Source organism: Myodes glareolus, chromosome 6, assembly GCF_982192425.1.
Source record: "Myodes glareolus chromosome 6, mMyoGla1.1, whole genome shotgun sequence".
Taxonomy (NCBI): Eukaryota; Metazoa; Chordata; class Mammalia; order Rodentia; family Cricetidae; genus Myodes; species Myodes glareolus.
Genome location: NC_142031.1, coordinates 76,849,383 through 76,869,854, shown reverse-complemented (window position 1 = coordinate 76,869,854; position 20,472 = coordinate 76,849,383). Strand labels below are relative to the sequence as shown.

The 20,472-nt window shown below is 35.7% G+C and overlaps 1 long non-coding RNA gene across 1 annotated transcript in view; it reads right to left on the bottom strand.

Moving 5' to 3' along the window:
- The window catches only part of LOC125388268 (uncharacterized), a 28,572-nt gene extending 13,421 nt beyond the window's left edge, over window positions 1–15,151 (bottom strand). The window contains exons 1-3 of the long non-coding RNA XR_007228170.3: window positions 15,023–15,151; window positions 7,592–7,697; window positions 6,189–6,276 (exon numbers count right to left, since the gene is read on the bottom strand). This is a non-coding gene — a long non-coding RNA (uncharacterized LOC125388268). The remainder of the gene's footprint in view (window positions 1–6,188; window positions 6,277–7,591; window positions 7,698–15,022) is intronic.
- Window positions 15,152–20,472: the final 5,321 nt, after the last annotated feature.

Here is a 20,472-nt window from a genome sequence, read left to right as displayed (position 1 = left end):
ACTTTTCAATTACATTAAAAGTAAAGTCCAGCCATGCAGAGGAATCTCATGCCTTTAATCCCAACACAGGAGGTAGAGACAGGTGGATCCCTGTGAGTTTGAGGACAGCCTGGTCCTAAGACCTATCTCCAGGAGAGTTAGGGCTGCTACACAGAGAAACCCTAAATTGAAAGACCTAAATCATTTCCAAACTACTTACAAGGTTTATTTTTCCAAGTGTTTTAGCTTGTTTATATGCCTGATTTTTCTTAACTCAAGTAACATCTCCTTCTAATTATAATCAAATGTGATCCCTCTACATGCCAGGAATTATCTGTCACATTATTTAATAATGTTTGAGTCATAGATATTTGTGTGATCTGAGTTGTATTACTCACATATCTGTCTAATTTGTTATTGACTATTTCATTCAACCTAATCTAATTCTGACCAAATATCTCTTCTACTTTATTTTATTAGCCATTATAGAATAATCTATATTATTGTAATTTAGAAAAGTGACAAAAATATAATATATGTTTAATAAATGTTATTAAATTAATATCCAAAGTAGCAGTGCAAAGATAATGTGTACAAAATTGCCTGAAGTAAGCTAAAGAAAGATATTCTGGCTGTTTTTCTGTTAACTTGACACAGTTAATGTTATTTTGAAAGACAAAATATCAATTGAGAAAATGTCATCAGTATATTGGCCTATGGGCAAGTCTGTGCTACATTTTCTTGATTGAAGATCGATGTGGGATTACCCAGCTCATTGTGGACAATGCCAGTCTTGTGCTAGTGATCCGGTGAGATGTACAAAAACAAACTGCACAAGGAATGAAGAGCAAATAGGTAAGCAGCACTCCTTTATGGCTGTGGATTCACATTCTTTTTAAGTTTTTCTGTCCTGCCTGAGTTCCTGCCCTAAGTTCCCTATATGTAAGATGAAATAAACTCTTTTTAGCTGCCTTTCATCATGTTCTATCATATCAATCAAGAACCTATGACAGATGTGAAAAATATTGTTGTATCTATTCTAACAATATACTAAGCCTACTGTTATGTGATCTTGTTTTGACAATCTGCCCTATGTTTAGAGAGTAGCTTTACTCATCCTAGTAATTCCCTAGTTCACATCACATGACACTGAAAGTAATCTGACAAACTTTGACAAGAATGTTTAAAAATATCTTTATAGACCAGGTTGTAGTATCATACATTTTTAATCAAGTGACTCAGGAGTCAGAGGCAGGCAGATATCTTTGAATTCAAGGCCAACCTGGTCTACAAGAGCTAGTTCCTGGACAAGCTCCAAAGCTATCGAGAAACCTTGTCTCAAAAAATCAAATAATAATAATAATAATAATAATAATAATAATAATAATAATACTCTGTTCTTATTTCAGCAGAGAATTTAGCAAAAATGAAAAATGTACAATCACATTGTACATTAATTTTGTATTAATAAAATCTTTCTAATGCTACATTTTTCATTTTTCTTCCATTTTAATTTCAGTCCTATTTCAGTTCTTCATCAGTTTATTTTTTATTAGCTTCATCTTCAATTTATTTAATTTTGTCATACTTTTTGTAACTTTTGAAACTTATTTTAAATCCTTCCTGAAATAGAAAGAAGCTATGAACCAAAAAAGAAATTCTGTATTCTAGTTAAAAGTCAGTTAATGTAATTGAAACTGAAATTGAAAGTGGAAGTATAATAAAATTCAAACCATGTAATCTACCTTGGTCTTACAAGAAAATAAACATGAAAATTATGTTAACTTGACCAAATATTGCCGGACTTATGTTTTAAATGAATTTACATTTATTCTAAGCCTATTTAATGTATGTTCATCATAATCATGAGAGAATGTGTGAGAAGCAAATTTCAAAAACTACAAATTATACCTCTGTCCTTATTTCAGCAGAGTATTTAGCAAAAATGAGAAATGTACAATCACATGCTTGGTTAGTGTGATAGTTTAAATATTGATTCCCATGATATCATAGGGAGTGGTACTATTAGAAGGTGTGACTTTGCTGGAGTAGGTATGGTCTTGTTGGAGAACATGTGTAACTGTGGAGGCAGGCTTTGAAGTCTCATATATGCTCTAGCCATGCTCAGGGAGTCAGTTCACTTTCTGTTGCCTACTTCTCCAGCACCATGTTGCATCATGATGTTAATTAAAACACTGAAACTGTAAGACACTCAAGTAAATGTTTTCATTAGTAAGAGTTTCTAAGATTATTGTATCTCCTTGGCAATACAAACTGTAACTGAGACAGTTAAGGTATACAGATTACTCTTGTAACCCTGTCTCAATGTGTTTGTCATTCCTGAGTTTCATTTGTTACAGAACACAGCTGTGATGAACATGAATAAATGGTCTTGATTGGCTTTTGGTTCAAAAGCTTTCTCCCAGTTCCACAGATTGGACAGTTCTCTGTGAGTTGCTCTGCTGGGTAAAGCTTTGGTGTGATGAATAAATGGAGTGGGGATTGGTCAATCACATCTCTTTCCTGAGTAAGAGTGAATTTGATGCAGGTAATATAAAAGTAATGGAAGCTATCTCCCAAAGCAAAGCAAAGCAAAGCAAAGAACATATCCCAATCTTAGTTTTTTGAAGGTGCAAGTAATTCTTTTTTTTTCTTCCTTAAAGCCAATTATGTTTCCCAAGGTTTAGTTAGTATATTTTCAGAAGGGAGCATGTCACATGATGTTGCCCACCGAGCTTCTCTGTGAATACCCAGACCTCGAAACAGGCGCGTGCTTTCCTGACTCGAGTTCACGAGAATGGACGACTGTCCTAAGGGTTTAAACACACAGACACAAAGAGACCTGCTCATTCACCAAAGAGCAAATGGCCACTTTATTAAACTCAAGTCGGGTATATATTGTAGTGGGCAAGAGGGCAAAAAGGCACGGCCCCCTCCCATCAGGAGCAGTGGAAGAAGATGATAGGTGCCCAGTGCCTCAGGCCAGAAGCTGCTGGGAGAGGCAGGCAGGGCAGGCGTATAGGGCCCCGGCTGGAACCTTGTTCACAGGTGGAATTACCATAACAAAAGAGAGCCAAGTTCTTTCTAAGCTATACCCTCAGGCCAGTGCAGAGCAGAGAGGCCAGGGAGCCAGAGGTCAAACAGCCCTGCAAATCGCCACAAAGAAAAGGGAAAAAGACCTGGGTACTTACAATATGAGGATATCTTGACAAAGTAATATACATTAAATAACACCTACCAATTCTAATTGAAGGATAAATTCTTTCCAGTTGGAAAAAGATTTGTTTTTTCAAAACCAAGAAAGTTCTTCAAATATATGACCCTCAACACACACACTTATAAAAATATGAAGTTAGTGCTTATCCTATCTAATGTCTCAATCCATCAGTCCTGTATAATCCTCAAATATATAAATCCTAAATAGTGATAACTGCATTAAGAAGATGTATTGTGTCAGAAATTATTAGAGCAATAGAAATCTGCTCTCATGAATGGGATTCATACATTAATGGAAGTGACCTCATTGAGATGCATACCCCCTTTCATCAACTTGAAAATACATTAACAAGTCCCTATGAACAAGTAAGCATGCTATTACTAAATTTATTAGGGTTACAAAATCAAGGCAACGGTATTACCAAAAAGCCCATTCAAGAATAGTTGATGACTTACAAAAAGCTACATACCTAGAACTCTCTGCCTAAATTTCATGCAGCTCCATATGAGTTTTCTCCCCAGCAATTGTTTATTGCTATTCTACCCTTTAGTTGGGGCTTTAGGCATCTTGTTACTTTCTTGACATCCTGAGATACCCAAGTTGTATTTACTTTCTGTGTCATTTGAATCTTTTTTCTCCCTCCAGAAGAAAATGTTTCAGTTTTACACACAACCAAGTTTAGGCAGTTGAACATGCATAATGAAAAGGCACATTCAAGTGATAATTTTGAAAAAACATTTTTTCACACCATATTAAACTCTCTTTTCAAAATTCATGACAACTGCTTCTTACCAGTAGGACAGCAAAAGCTATTCCTTTACTCTGTAATACTTTTTCATTACTGATGATAACTGTGAAAATTCACTCAAGTTTCTTATTTGTATAAAGAAAAAAACCAAAAAGTCTTATCCTCTCCAATAAGGGTTCTTCATATAACAGTTTTCTAATCCCTCACCATACTGTTGTTACATACTGATTATAACTTAGGGTTTATCATTCATGAAAGTCAAACAACATAGATATAATTGTACAGTTTCCTATACTCATACATATATTCTTTGTAACTTATTCAAGAAATATAAAAGTTCCAAATAATTTTAGCTCAAATGGCTCACATATCTACATTCCCCACCACAGTGGACATATGGAAGACATAAAATGTCTTTCCTGGAGTGAAGAAGGACACTTAAAAGAAATCCTACACTAACTCAGAATTGAGAAATAGGTGGTTATTTATTTAGGAATAAACTCACAAATCAGAATCCTCTAATGGAATGGAGATCAGAAAACGAAACCTGCAACCAGAATAGAGAGGTAGACGCAGACTCTGCAATAGCGTATATAGTATAAGAGGCCACAACTTAATGGGCGGGTAACCACTAGCTATAAGGCTTCCTATAGCACCTCGCCCTTTTGTCTAAATAAGAACGTTTTAGCCTAATAGAAAATTATATACAATAAGAACAAATATATTCAATGATTATCCTATTCTAAGTAGTTTAACTCTTTTATAGTAAATAACTTGGCCAAGTCATGATAGGAAAGTAACCACAACTATCTAGTCTTGAACCCCATGGAAGATCCAACAAGGGAAATAATATTACTAAAGTAAGCAGGAAGTGCAATCAAGCAACTTCCAAAATGTGCAACAAATGACAGAGACAACTGGCTACCTGGGCAATCACCCAAAGTATCATTTGCAACATCGAAGGAACCAACTTTGGCTAAGGATTAGAATAACTGACAGACCATTTCAAAGGCAGGAAAGTTTTCAAAACTGTCTAACACTTTCTTGGCAAGATTTCACAGTACTGCTTATCCATTTGCAGATACTATATATCTTGTCAGTGGTTGAGGCACAGCATTTCTTTGCCCAAAAGCTAGTTAGGCCAAGAGGAAAACAAGCTCCAAGTGGAGTGTCTTCTGTGCTCAACATTCTCTCAGTAATAGATCAGTGCTGCCAGGAGTAATCGTATCTCACTTCAACAGAACCCTAAGTTATTTAAATGCCATATTCTACATCTCTTTGAAGAGGTTGAAGATTACCTATCTACACAGAATATTATCTCTATGTATCTCTAGGACCTTATTAGTCTAACTATAAGTATAGCTCAACATAGATGAGATGACTATTGACCTAGAATTCTTAATACCTAAGTAACTCAAAGACTAAGACTTCATATTAGAATGTTATACAATAAACAATTGTGCAACAAATGAGAACAATAGCCTCAAATGTAAACAATGTATGAGTATCTTGATCAGAGGTAGAAATATACATTACAATATGATAAATATACATCAATATATAAAAATGCTTTAAGCAGAGATAGCATGCATGCATACAATATTTAATATAATTTAACTTTGTATCAATATACAAGAATTTATAGCAATATAATTGCCTATAAATAATCACTCACAAATATTTACTCTATTACTCTTTATTATTATTAGCGTGAGTAAACTCTTACTAACCTATTATCCCATCTAATATCCCTTTTTGTTTTCAAATTGTGTGGTATACCTGTAACATGCTTAATATTATAATAAGCAAAAAAACTTTTTCATTTTTCTAAAGACATAAGCTAATTATCTGTCTTTATTTGTGAAGGTATACCCACGATTGTCATAACTTCTAATAAATGTATTATTACTGAATCAGCTTTTCTGAGCTTAAAGCAGTTGCCCACTGAATACCTGAATAAGTTATCATGGTGTTGCATACATTTTCTAATTTTCCAAATTCTGCAAAGTGAAACACATCCATCTGCCATATTTCACTCTTTTGAGTACCTGTTGGATTAGTCCCTGCAGGTAGCTGTGTTTGGTTATAGAAACAGCAAGTAGGGCATCTCTTCATAATCTCCTTAGTTTGTTGCCATGTAATAGAAAGCTTTCTTTAAACCTTTGCTATTGACATGATACTTTTAATGAAATTTTGATGCCTATAATATGCATCCAATCAATAATTGATCAATTTCTGCATTACCTTGTGCTAGAGGACATGACAGACCGGTATGGGACCAGATGTGTGTTATGTATAGAAGACAAAGCCTATTCCTGTTTATGTCTTGTACCTGTAAAAACAATTAAGTCAATTTTGTGTCATTTGAATAAATTCAGCAGTTTTATTATGAAAGATAACTCTTTCTGCATATTGTGAATCAGTAACTATATTAAGAGATTCTTTAAAATCCCTTAGCACCATGAAAATAGCATATAATTCTGCCCTCTGGACATAATTATAAGGACTTTTTTCCACTTTACTTAATTCTTCTGATTTGTATCCTGCCTTCCCTATTTTGTTGGTATGAGTATAAAAGGTACAGTTATTGGAGCTTTCAGGGAAGAATCTAAGAAGTTTTCTTTATAAGGTTAAGTCTATTGATTTTGGAATAATTGCTATTAATTTCTCCCAAAAAATTAGCACAATCTCTTTGCAATGGTTTTTTGTCTTCCCATAACATTTTATTTCATCAGTAGTAAAAGGCACTATAATCTCTGCTGAGTCTATACCTGCTAGTTGACAAAGTCTCAATTTACATTTTATAATTAATTCAAAGACTTTTTTCACATAAGTTTTTAATTTTTTTACTTGGTTTATGTGGTAAACAGATCCATTCTAAGATAATATCCCTCTGCAAAAAAAAATCCTGTAGGAGAAATTCTGAAAGGCAATATGACTAGAATACAGTAAAGATTTGGATTCACCCTATCCACATGTGCCTCCTGTAATTTTTCCTCAACAATTGTTAATTCCCTTTCTGTTTCAGCTGTTAATTTTCTGGGACTATTCAAATTTTTATCACCATCTAAGGTTTTGTTTAAATGAATTATTAGTTCACATGTTATCCCAACAGCTGGTTGTAGACTGGAAATGTCTCCTAACAATATTTGAAAGTCATTAAGATTCCGCAACTGGTCTCCCCTAATCTGTGCATTTTGCATCATAGTTTTCTGCAAACTTATTTTATAGCCTAGATAATTGATAGAATCTGTTCTCTGTGTTTCTCAGAAACAATTTGTAATTTCCATTTCAGCAAAACTTTCTACTTCTTCAAACATTCTTTCTAATGTATCTATGTTCATATGTCATCCATGTAATGGTAATTTATAGACTTAGGAAATTGCTTACTTGTTATTTTGAATGGCAGAATTGGCACATTGTGAGGCTATCAAGCATTTCTTGTGGGAGGATTGTCCATTGATATTTCCTGGTAGGCTGAGAATTATTATAAGTAGGCGCTATGGGGCAAATTTTTCTCTATCCTTTTCTTGTAAATGTAGTGAGGAAACAATCTTTTAAATTAATTATTATAAAAGAGGCCATAATTTTGGTAATAGAGACAGCAGAGGAGTTCCAAATTTTAGAGGGCCCATTGGTTGAATTACCTTATTGACAGCTATTCATAAGAGCCCCAGGGAATGCAGCAGTCGCGTGAGTGCTTGGAAAATTTCCAAGTTGTCACACACAGTAAACTCTGCTGTGGTGGGGATTCTGCAAAAGAAAAAAAAATAGATTAAAATGAGAAAAGTAGTCAGGGTTGGGAGAATGGCTGGGCCGTAGTATGGCTATGCCATTAGGCCATCCAACCGGTAGGTGTGGAGTCCGAATCCAAAAGTAGTCAAATGAGGAAATGCATAAAAGAAATCTCACACTAACTCAGAATTAAGAAACAGGTGGTTATTTATTTAGGGATAAACTCACAAATCAAAATACTCTGCTGGAATGAAGATCAGAAAATAAAATCTGCAACCGGAAGAGAGAGGCCAGAAAAGAGAGTGGATGCAGGCTGAATCAGCATATACAGTATAAGAGGCCGTTCCCCAGGATATAACCGCTAGCTGTAAGACTTCCTACAGCACTGGGGGAAGTGACAATTGTTTACAATGAAATTGTTCAACTTTAGAGAACTAAATGCATTTCATATTTTTAGTCATTGTCTTTCACTGTAAGTCTCTATTATCTGTAGGTTATATTATTTTGCTCAGAATATCAGTGGTATAGAGTACATAGTAGCAAATCAACAAAGTTCAAGAAATACTCAGGTTATATAAAACAGAACTTTTTCAGATTTCCCCTGAAGGATTAGTGAGAAAACAGAGCATTTTCCTTAATTTTGATTCAAACATGATTCCCATTAGATAGTTAACCAAATTATATCATTTGCTAAAAGTCAATAAATGCTAATTATATATATATATATATATATATATCACATTGAATTTAATATATTATATATGATGTAAATAGTTATTATGTTATTCTGCTAGGGAATTATGACAAGAAAATCATGAAAAACCCAGGCATTTTCAAAGTAAAGTATTATTTTTAAAGTTATATATTGATAAGTTCCACCATTATTAACAGTTCTGTCCTGGTTCTTTTCACGTTATTACTTAGTTGTGTCATAATGACTTTAGTATTCCTATAAAAATTAAAACTCTAATTTTCTCACCTTTATTTTAATATAATTCATTTAAACTTTAATTTTCATTAAAATAGTAACTGGCACATCAGTAGATAGAAAATGTATGTGCATGTGTACAGAGACTTTTATTCCCCTAACTAGTCAAGACTTATTTTGTGGTAAAGTATGTCTATAAAAAACAGCAGCAATTGTTATTAAATCATTTGTGGCATTGAATTGAAAAAGCTTATTATTTATCTATTGAGAATAAATTTAACAAGCTGATTTGTAGGAATTTACATTTAATTTAAAGAGTTTCACCAAATCTTTATATATAAGATTTTCCTATATTTAAAGGAAGTTCTTTATATTTTACTTTGAGAAATTTTTTTCTCTTAAATAGTAACAAATTCCTTATTTACTTTGTTGATTTATCTGTAGATTTGGCTTCTTAAAATTATAATCATTCTTGTAAAGTTTGAAAACTTGTCTACTTGTGAATACTGAACTTATTACAAGGGGAGGTTCTGTATGCAAATTATGCTGTTATAATTTACAATGTAGAGATAAACATGAGACAATTTCAAAATCAGTGATGACAGCTTTTGTCAATATATATCTTGGAGTAACTAAATGTGGTCATATTAACAGAGAAGTATAGCTGTTTTTCATGAGAAACTATAAAAATTCTTGTTATTTAAAAAATTTGAGCCCTTCAGCGGGGTCATAGGATTCCCCCAACTCAGCCTGCTTTGGAGCTGAGGGTCTGGGGACAAAGTGGTGAGTGAAACTGTGCAAGAGTTACTTTGTTTCACTGAGTCTGCACACAGCCCTTTTGTCTGTGTGGTCCCTGGCCAGCAAGTGGCCCTGAACCTATACCAGAAGATCCATCAGAGAGTTAAGTGTGTTCCCGATCAGCCGGCGGATGCCCCGAAAAGGGAGCACAGACAACTTTCAAACCAAAACTTTCTGGTCATTCAGCAGGACTTCTCTCCTTGGCTACTGTCTCTCTCTTCCTATCCCATTCCAGCTTGCTTCCAGGTTCCCCTTGCCTTCTGTGGGGTCATAGGATTCTCCAATTCAGCCTGATTTGGAGCTGAGTGTCTGGGGACAAAGTGGTGAGTGCAACTGTGCAGGAGTTCATTTGTTTCACTGAGCTGCACGAAGCAAGCTCACCCTTTTGTCTGAAAGGTACCTGGCCAGCAAGTGGCCTGATCCTGTACCAGGAGATCCATAGGACAGCATTTGAAAGAAGAAATGAGCAGGTGCCAATGCAAGAATTTCTCCAACAATCTGAAAAACAGCCTGATAACACCAGAACCTAGTGAACATACAAAAGGAATACTTGAACACCATAATCCTGAAGAAGTAGAAGAAGTAAACATTATGAAAGTGATAGAGTCCCTAAAACAGGATGTGAAAAACTCCCTTAAAGAAATGAATGAGAAGAATAACAAAAAATTTGAAGAAATGAATAAATCCCTCAAAGATACCCTAGGAAACCAAGAAAAAGCAATCAAACTGGTAATGGAAACAGTTCAAGACTTGAAAACAGAAATGCAGGCAATGAAGAAAACACAAACTAAGGGACAGTTGGATATGGAAAATCTGGTTAAACAAACAGGGACTACAGAGACAAGCATAACCAAGAAAATACAAGAGATAGAACAAAGAATCTCAGATGCTGAAGACACTATAGAGAAAATAAATACACTGATGAAAGAAAACAGCAAATCCAACAAATTTTCATCACAAAACATCCAAGAAATTAGGGAAACCATAAAAAGACCAAACCTAAGAATAATAGGGGTAGAAGGAGAAGAATTACAGCTCAAAGGCCCAGAAAATATATTCAACAAAATTATAGAAGAAAACTTTCCCAACCTAAAGAAGGATATTCCTATGAAAGTACATGAAGCATACAGAACACTGAATAGACTGGATCAAAAAAAAAATCATCCCCTCACCATATAATAGTCAAAACACAAAACATACAGAATAAAGAAAGAATATTAAGAGCTGTAAAGGAAAAAGGTCAAGTAACATATAAAGGTAAACCTATCAGAATTACACCTGACTTCTCTATGGAAACCATGAAAGCCAGAAGGTCTTGGATAAATGTGCTGCACAAACTAAGAGACCACGGATGCAAGCCCAGACTATTAATCTCAGTCAAGCTTTCATTCATTATCAATGGAGAAAACAAGATATTCCAGGATAAAAACAAATTTAAATAATACATAGCCACAAATCCAGTCTTACAGAAAGTAATAAAAGGAAAATCACAACCCAAGGAATCCAACAATGCCCACAATCACTCAGACATCTAGTAACCCTTCAATAGCACAACTCAAAGAAGGGAAACATACAAACTCTACCATCAAAAAAAAATAACCAGAGTTAACAACCACTGGTCTTTAATACCAATGGACTCAATTCACCTATAAAAAGTCACAGGTTAAGAGATAGGATGCAAAAACAGAATTCAACATTCTGCTATTTAGAAGAAACACACCTCAACCACAAAGACAGACATCTACTCAGAGTAAAGGGTTGGGAACATGTTTTTCAATCAAATGGACCTAAGAAACAAGCAGGTGTACTATACTAATATCTACCAAAATTGACTTCAAACTAAAATCAATCAGAAGAGATGGAAATGGACACTTTATACTCAGAACAGAACAATTCATCAAGTTGAAGTGTCAATCATGAATATCTATGCCACCAATATAAAAGCACCCCATTATGTAAAATAAACATTACTAGAACTCAAGGCACATATCAAACCCCACACACTAATAGTAGGAGACTTCAACACCCCCCTTTCACCAATGGACAGGTCAATCAGACAGAAACCTAACAGAGAAATAAGAGAACTAACAGAGATAATGAATCAAATGGACTTAAGAGACATCTATAGAACATTCCACCCAAATAGGAAAGAATATACTTTCTTCTCAGCACCTCATGGAACCTTCTCGAAAATTGATCACATACTCAGTAACAAAGCAAACTTCCACAGATACAAAAAAAAATTATTAGTAACCACCTGTGTCTTATCGGATCACCATGGAATAATGTTAGAAGTTAACAATAATTGTACCCCCAGAAAGCCTACAAACTCATGGAAACTGAACAGTGAACTACTGAACCACCCCTGGGTCAGGGAAGAAATAAAGAAATTAAAGTCTTCCTTGAATTCAATGAAAATAAAGACACAACATACCCAAACCTCTAGGACACTATGAAAGCAGTGCTAAGAGGAAAGTTTATAGCACTAAGTGCCCACATTAAAAAAAACAGAGAAAGCTCACAATAGAGACTTAACAGCACAGCTGAAAGCTCTAGAAAAAAAGAAGCAGACTCACCCAGGAGGAGTAGAAAATTGGAAATAATCAAACTGAGGGCTGAAATCAACAAAATAGAAACACAGAAAACAAACCAAAGAATGAATGAAACAAAGAGCTGGTTCTTTGAGAAAGTCAACAAGATTGATAAACCTTTATCCAAACTAAACAAAAGGCTGAGAGAGAACATGCAAATTAACAAGATCAGAAATGAAAAGGGACACATAACAACATACACTGAGGAAATTTAGAGAATCGTTAGGTCTTACTACAAAAACTTATATGCCACAAAGTTGGAAAATAGACACTGAGGAAATTCAGAGAATCATTAGAACGTACTACAAAAAATTTATATGCCACAAAGATGGAAAATGTAAAAGAAATGGACTTGTTTATAGATAAAAACCATCATCATTTAAAATCAGGGACAGAATATTCAATTTCTAGAATCAAATTTTCTTGTCAATTACATAGGTCCCTTACTTGTTATTGCCATAACAAGTAAGTAGAGCACAGTAGCATAATGCCTAATTAAAACAAAGCAGAAAAGTGTTTGGGTTGAGGCTGGCAACATATATCCAAAGAGTCTGGAATGTTTGGGTGGAAAATTCCGTCACAAGCTCTGTCCCTTGGGAGTTGCCTCAGACTCTGTCTCCAAGAAATTCCACCACTGCCACAGGGTATTTAAACTGCCTCTTAGAGAACAAACACGTGGTTTTCGGGTCTTCCCCACCCCCCATCTCCTCTCTGAGAGTCTGGAAGGACAAAAGGGAGCATTGGTATCCATTAAACCAGGACTTTTTCTAATTTTGTTTGATTCGGTCTGATTTGGATTGGATGAGGTTTATTAGGGTGCAAAAGTTTTCATCTGGAGGTTCCACTGAGGCAGATGTTTTTCCCACCAGTCAAGGACCACTTGTTGGGAAAATACCCTTCTCCTCCATACCTGGTTTCTACCAGGCTAAGATCAGTTTCATCTGGGTAAGTTCCGACTTCCGTGTCATTGCCTCATTTGATTTGGACTGTCCTGTGACATGCCCTACCACGGTCATGCCAGGCTCCCGACCTGACCTGGAAAATAACCTTCTTTGTTCTGGGAAACAAGGATCTGGCTTGTCCTTTTGGGGTTTCTTTATCAGGAGACATCTTTTTAAGGAATTTTTCATGCGCCTTTCCTTTTTGACCCAGTATCTACCACAGTGGACACATTGCACCAGGCTTTGAGTCCTGAGTCCTGGCATGGACTAAAGAAAAAAAAAATCGAGGCCTGATCTCTAAACACCTTTGGGCAGCCTTTTACAAAATCTTTAAATTGGGGCTAACTGACACCTTTCATCCCTTAATGCCTAAAACCTTTTTGCCAGCATAAAACAAAAAAGCCCCCTATATGCCCTTGGTTTCTGGATGTGGTGCTCCTGTTCCCACTTCCTAACCTCCCCCCCTCACTCCCCCATCCAAGCTGTTTACTGTTTGTCTGCATTCCTTGAATATAATCTGGTCACTCTGGGATTCTCTCTACAATGGATCCATTTCCCCTGTTTTTCCACTTTAAAATTGCATAGGTGTTGCAACCTTATGTTTCTTTTCTCCCTTACAGCATTTACTGATCTGGCCCTTAATGGGATCTCCTGTGTGCTTGCCTGGCTTATGCAGACTACGCTAGGATTTTACGTTGGTTAACTGACAAAAGTTTCCAAAAAATGTTTTCTTTGTCTGTCCGCTAATATAAATGTATAAATAGTGTGGCCACAGTCTTCTTGTTTTGTGTTTGTGTGTATATGTGTGCTTGTTTTAAAATCTATAAAACTTAAAACTCCAGAAAATAACAGCTCTGGAAAAATACAAATATGTGGATAGTCACCATTTTTGGTTGTGGTTAAAGTAAAAACATCAGAACATCTTTGGTAAAAATACCCACATGCCCTAAACTTACCAAGGAGACATTCCACCTCCAATAAACTTTGACTTACTAAAATATTCCTTCTTTTTGCATTGGTAAGCTCTAATTAATCGGGTAAACTTAACCATATGTAAAATTTAACTTATATGTCTAATTTGGATATACCTGACAAGTAATGGTACCCTAATTCTCAAGTTCCTTTATGGATCTAAGAATATGGCATTGAGAGTATGGAATTTAACAAAAAAGCTTTTTATGACAGAGAGACATGCCAGCTACTGCAGCATCCTATAGCTCCTCCAAGAAGATTCATTGTTGCAGCAGACCTTCCACCTGGAGGCTTGCCTTTCGGTATCGAAAAGCCACCCACACAGCAAAAAGCTGCCTTTTACTTCATCAACATCCTGGACACTACACTGGGGGATCAATGATCTCATCCTGCCAAAATATGAGACTCAACCCTACCCCCACAGCAAAATCTTTGGGCCTCCTGGACTCGGCAGCTAATAGCATGTACTGCTTCTAAGACTGGGATCCGCCAAAGACCAGGAAGAGTCTTGAAATTGACTGTGTAGTTGAAAAAAATATTGTCTCATTTCTGCTCATTGATCCCTGTCAGATCTGTCTGATGACATTTGATGACTTAAGGTACTGGCAGTTCATTACTTCATTTGTTAAGTTTCCTGTTAAAAATAAAGACAGATGTTCCTCTTTCACAGGCTTCATAGGACAGGATTATCAGGTTTCAGGTATATCGTCAAAGGTTTAGAGTTTTCAAATTCCTTTATCTGATCTGGTAAAAACTAAGTCTCCAGACCCTATTTCAACCCAACCCATTTTGAAGCATATTTTACAGTTCACTCTTGCTGTCTGGTCCAAGATCAACTTACAAAGGGCCTTCCAGATAACACCAGCACCTTCACCAGTTCCTGGAACTCCACCACCACTCCTGGCTCAAATGGACACCTATTCAACAACTAAAATCTGATTTTAAAGGATGTATATGCTCTCATGTCTCACTTATCCATGCCTTTCCTGTACAACCATTCTTTCGGGCAGTTAATCACCCTTCCCATGGTTAGTGCCACTGAAAGAGCCAGTAATAACAATGTATTTTTTTTCCTAGCCACCTGCCTTCTCATCTCTCTCAAGGAATAGATACCTGAGGTCCCCAGGATGACAGTTTACAAGATGGCTCTCCAGCCACACCTTCTGCTGAGTTTGAGCCCATCATATTCCAACTCTTCCCTCTTCCACATCACCCCATAACTGGAGAAAGTAGCCAGAGTTGAGCCACAATTCCTATACCCAAAGAATCTGGAATGTTTAGGTTAAGGTTTCACTCCAACTCCTGGAATCCATATATCCATGGAGTCTGGAATGTTTGGGTGGAAGGTCCATCCAAGCCCCTGACTGGGATGTACAGCTCTGTGTTTTGTTTAGTTGTGATTTTCTGGATTTTTCTCCATCCATTACAAACTTCTGTGGTTTAAGGATAAATGTTTATAATGTAGTTAACGATTATTTAAAGTGGTGGCTATAGGTTCTTCTCCATGATTCAGGAATCCAGTAGCCTTAGGTAGCTGTTGAGATTTCTAATACCAGGTATACTTTCCTTTTTGTTGAGCAAACTTAAGATAGTGAACCTAGTGATAAAAGAACATGAAAAGAGAATCAAGTAAAGTTTCATTTAGGTAAGTACATCATCAAAATTTGACCTCTTATTTATTTATCAGTTGCCTTTAATCATGTCTTAATAGTCAACTTGGAATTACAGCTCAAATGAAATTTACCAAAGAATTAAAGCAATATGATTTATAGAGGATTAAAAATTAATAACTGGTATAGATGAATTGCAAAAGAACAAAATGCAAACATCTTGAAGTTGGGAAACTAAGATTTAGTGAGATAAAAGAAATATTTTGAATTTACTTTAAAAATAGAAACTCAAATGAGAACATGTCCTCTCCCTTTATTTACCCTCAACAAAATGATAGACGGTTATTGTTGAGAGCCAGACTGATTCAAGTCTTTCTCAGAGGTCCTGAAGAAAGAACAAAGGAAACACTAGTTCTGTGTCTTTATTCAGGAGCAGATTCAGGCTGGATGTGACTGGATTCAGCACCTCTGAGAAATTAAGGTGTGGTTTCTTTTTATATAACTCTTTCACTGGCTTTTAGTTTTAGTCTTAAAGCAGCTGTGTCTGAAGCATACTTGAAGCAGGCTACCTTCACCTTGGACTTTAACACCTTTTTATAGTAAAGACAAACTAGGTACATATCTCCTTATGACTAATCTTCTATTTCTCAAGGACAGATTATACCCCACCTGTCACCTTAACTACAAATTGTTCTGTACTGCTTGTTCCAGGAAGTGTGCCTTTGTTTCAAAAAGTTGTTCTGAACATCTTGCAACCCCACCCTTCTTTCTAATAGTTATTATAGCCACCTAATATTATGACTACTTTATTATGATCACCTGGTTATGCGTATGTTATGCCTTTATTATAAGCCCAACTATTTATGCACCAAATCCTCTCACTTCTGAGCTATAAAAATCTTTTCTTTCTCACATTCAATGTTGATCACTTGAACCCTGTCTTTAGGGGAAACAGCCTGTGTACGTGAATAAAAAAAAATGCTTGTTTTAATTAGTTCCTTAGTTTAATTAATTTGGTCATGGTGGTTTGGTTTGGTAATCTTCCTTCTTGTATCTTTGGGATTAGCATTATTCAGTATTCTCTTAGCCAACAATGTCTGATTTAGTTTTGTGCTTACGTTAGCCATTTCCCGACTGCAAATTGTTGTGAGATGCTGTACTTTTTAAGAAACTTGAGTAGCATAAGTCACCACCTTAACCAAGACCTCCTGGTTCTATTTCCCTGTTTATTTATCATTTTGTGGTCTCCCCCTTGACACATTGCCATTTGGGACCTTTATTCCTGGAAGTTAGATTCAGAGTCCAGTTCATATAGCATATAGTAAAGCAGCCCAAGCAAGAGCAGTTTCTTGATCAAATGGCTGGTCTCACCACATCAAAAGAAAACTCCACATGGCTTCTTCCATTCCTATAATCCTCTTGAAGTAATTTGTGCTGTCAGGAACAAACGTGTCTCACTGTCAAGGAAAATCTAAGTTCCTAAAATATTTTAAATGCCATATTCTGTAAATTTTTTAAAGTCTTTGAAAGTTGCCTATCTATTTGAAGCATATCTAGAAAATCTAACTAACATGACTATAAGTTTGACTATTATAAATGATTATTTGTATTTTTAACTATAATTTAAATTTTAAATCAGGTGCAAAAACATAATACTTTAACAAGAGTAGAAGTATAAATATGGCATAACAAAATTGACCTGAAATATTTTTATCAATGAACCAAAATCTGTATCAATGTAAAGTATTTTGAGATTAACAGTTGTTTTTTGGACTAAAATAAATTTAATAATCTACCTTTTTAATCATGTCTACATCATAGCCCCCTTTTTTATTTAGAAAGAGTTTTACTATGAACATTAACCATTTGCAACTAACCCCCTTAAATAAAAAAAAATATAAACAATACTTTGGGAAGTTGGGCATAGTTTTCTATACTACTGTCTGCTGATTGGGGGCAATGGTAATCTTATGGGGATCCTGAGAAAATTTAGAATTATAGTTAAATATTGGCTGTAGTAGGCTATGGGGCTGCACAGTCTCAACCAGTTGTTTTGAAGCTCTTCTGGAAGTTGAATCTCCTGGTTCATTGCTCCCATGGAGACCTCTCAGGGTGTCTGACTGGATCAAATTATATTAGCCAGAAAGAATCTACAGCTTCTCATCTTCTGTTGAAAGAAAGGCAGAATTTCTTTTCCAAAGCAATGTATACGTAGACCAAAAATTGAAGTTAAGATACCGTTATATTTGTTTATCTTAGCAGCCTACACAACAAAATGTCTTTCTGCAATTAGGTCATTAACAATTAAGAAACTGAAAAAAAAACCCACAGTAGTGTACATAATCCAGAGGCTCTGTGTATTTTTTTTATCTGTACATGGCCAGTTTCTTTTATATTATTTTTACTGTTTCTATAATGACTTTATTTTATTTTTAAATATTTCTATAATTCTTTATACTCATTTTCTGTTTTTCTTAAGCCTGTGTACATTATTTATACATATTGTGACCCATTTAGATATTAATTTTTTAAAATTTATTTTTTTTCCATTCAAAAATTTACACTTGCTCCCCTCCTCCCATTCCCTTCCGCTCCCCCACTCACCATCCTCCCTCCCTTTCCCTTTTTAAGAGAGGGCAGGGAATCCTGCCCTGTGGGAAGTCCAAGGCCCTCCCCCATTTATCCAGGCCTAGGAAGCTTTGCATCTATATAGACTAGAGTCTCAAAAAGCCAGTACATGCAGTAGAAACAAGTCCCAATGTCTTTATCAATGGCTTCTCAATCAGCCCCCATTTTCAGCTGCAATCAGAGAGTCCGGTTTGATCATTCAGTCCCTGTCCAGCTGGATTTGGTGAGCTCCCATTAGAACAGGCACACTGTCTCAGTGGGTGGACCAACACCTCCCAGTCCAGATTTCCTTGCTCATCTTCTCCCTCCTTCTGCTCTTCAACTGAACCTTGGGGGCAGGTCCAGTAAATATTAATTTTTGACTGAATTTAATTTTATTGTGTATCTGAAATCTTTTTTGATCACTGCTTTAAACTGTAAAATAGGCATGACTAGGACCAGAGTGGCTACTTTGGCTGCTTTTTTCTGATCCACATTGCTTTTCAACATGGCAGAGGTAGCAATGAGTGTCATGCTTATCCCCATCCCCAATGCTGCCATCAGGTAGTGTGCAGAAGGTACTCAAACCTTTTTTGTATCTATGGGCAAAAGTTAATTCTACCACAAACCACAGACTGATTAGCCTCTCTGTATCAAGGCCTCTGTGAGAGTCTAGAAACACGTCACACTGCTTAGCACATGGTGGCAAGTGACCGGCTCCATCTTGCAGGAAATTGTTGGGAGACATACATCTTTGTACTGCTGCTGGCATAAGACTGTGAGACTAAGAAGCTCTATGCAGCTCCATTTCTGTGCATTTATAACTTTTTAAAAAAACTTTCTCAGGCCCTAAAGAAATTTGAGAGCCTCACATTGTTATGCCATCTATAGTTGGGGGTTTCTGGTCCTGTCATATATATATATATATATATATATATATATATATATATATATATATATGCACATACACACATTTTTATTATAACAACTCCAAGGCTTAATATTAATTATAAGTTCAGGCTTATTATTACCTAGCTCTTAAAATTTAAATTAACACATTTCTATTTGTCTATATTTTACCATGAGGCTCATGGCTTTTACCTCACATTTTGCTTCCCTGGTGGCTGCTGCCATCTCCCTTACTCCACCTTCTTTTTCCCTGTATCTTTGCTTGGATTTCCCACATGGCTCTCTTCTGCCTGGCTATTGGTCCAATCAGCTTCTTTATTAACCAATAGTAATAAAACATATTGACAACATACAGAAAGTCATCCCACATCAGTATCTTCTCTCAGTGTCTCTAGCTCTCATTTCCTCTTCAAGTTAAACACTTTAGTGTTTTACTATAGATCATGTCATTTCAGAGACCAGAAATCTTATTTTAAAATGTGAGTAATGGAAGAGATTACTGGAATTTGGCATTTTTGCTTATAGGTCACTTCCTAGAACTTAAGATTCTCATCAACTGTACAGAAGTCTGAAAGTTATTATTCATATATGGAAGTAGAAGCAAAATAAGACTTAATAAAGAGCTTTTCCATTTCTGTCACACAGATCCACTACACATTTCAGTTCCTTTACTTTTCATTACAATATCCTTAAAGGGAAGACAAGTTGCAATACCTGGAATGAATCCCCAAGGTTACAAACTAGGAAAGAGGACCATTGGTGATGCTCCTCTTGAATGTCACTGTGGCATTTTTAGATGTATCTTGAGAGCCAGGGAGGAGAATCAGAATTGACTTTCTTCCACGCACCAACCAACCAACCCCCCACACAGTGTTTCTCCTTCTACTCTAAGCAATTTTTGTATACTCAGCAAAGCCTTGAACCACAAGTTAAACCAACAACTTGTTGTTGCCCACAAAGAATGAGAGGAAATTTTTCTTTCCCATTAGGATTGCAGTTAAGTTTTGAAGCCAGTTGATGGAGTGTAAAAATCAGATGTAAATCTTCCACTTGACTTTTATTTCATAATAGAATGACTGCAACTGTCTTAAGTATTTCAGAATCTTCATGTGAAAGGAAAGGCAGCATTATTCTAGATGTCACAATTGAAAAGAATCACAAACAAATAGCTGTGTTACTGCTGTCTAGTCTTTATTGATCCATAATTCAAACAAGGCTCAATCTTCTTTTAAATCTTAGGCTTAAAAAATAGTGTCTCCTGTCACTTTAGCTCCAGAATCAGTAAAATTTAACATTTTTAAATGTGACCCCAGGGACACAGATACTTTTGAAAGCCAGGTAAACTAATAGCTCCCATCATTTATTTTTGAACCCAATGAAGAATAATAGCTATTTTCATCAGGATATATCTATGTGGTGGATTGAAAGAAAATGCAG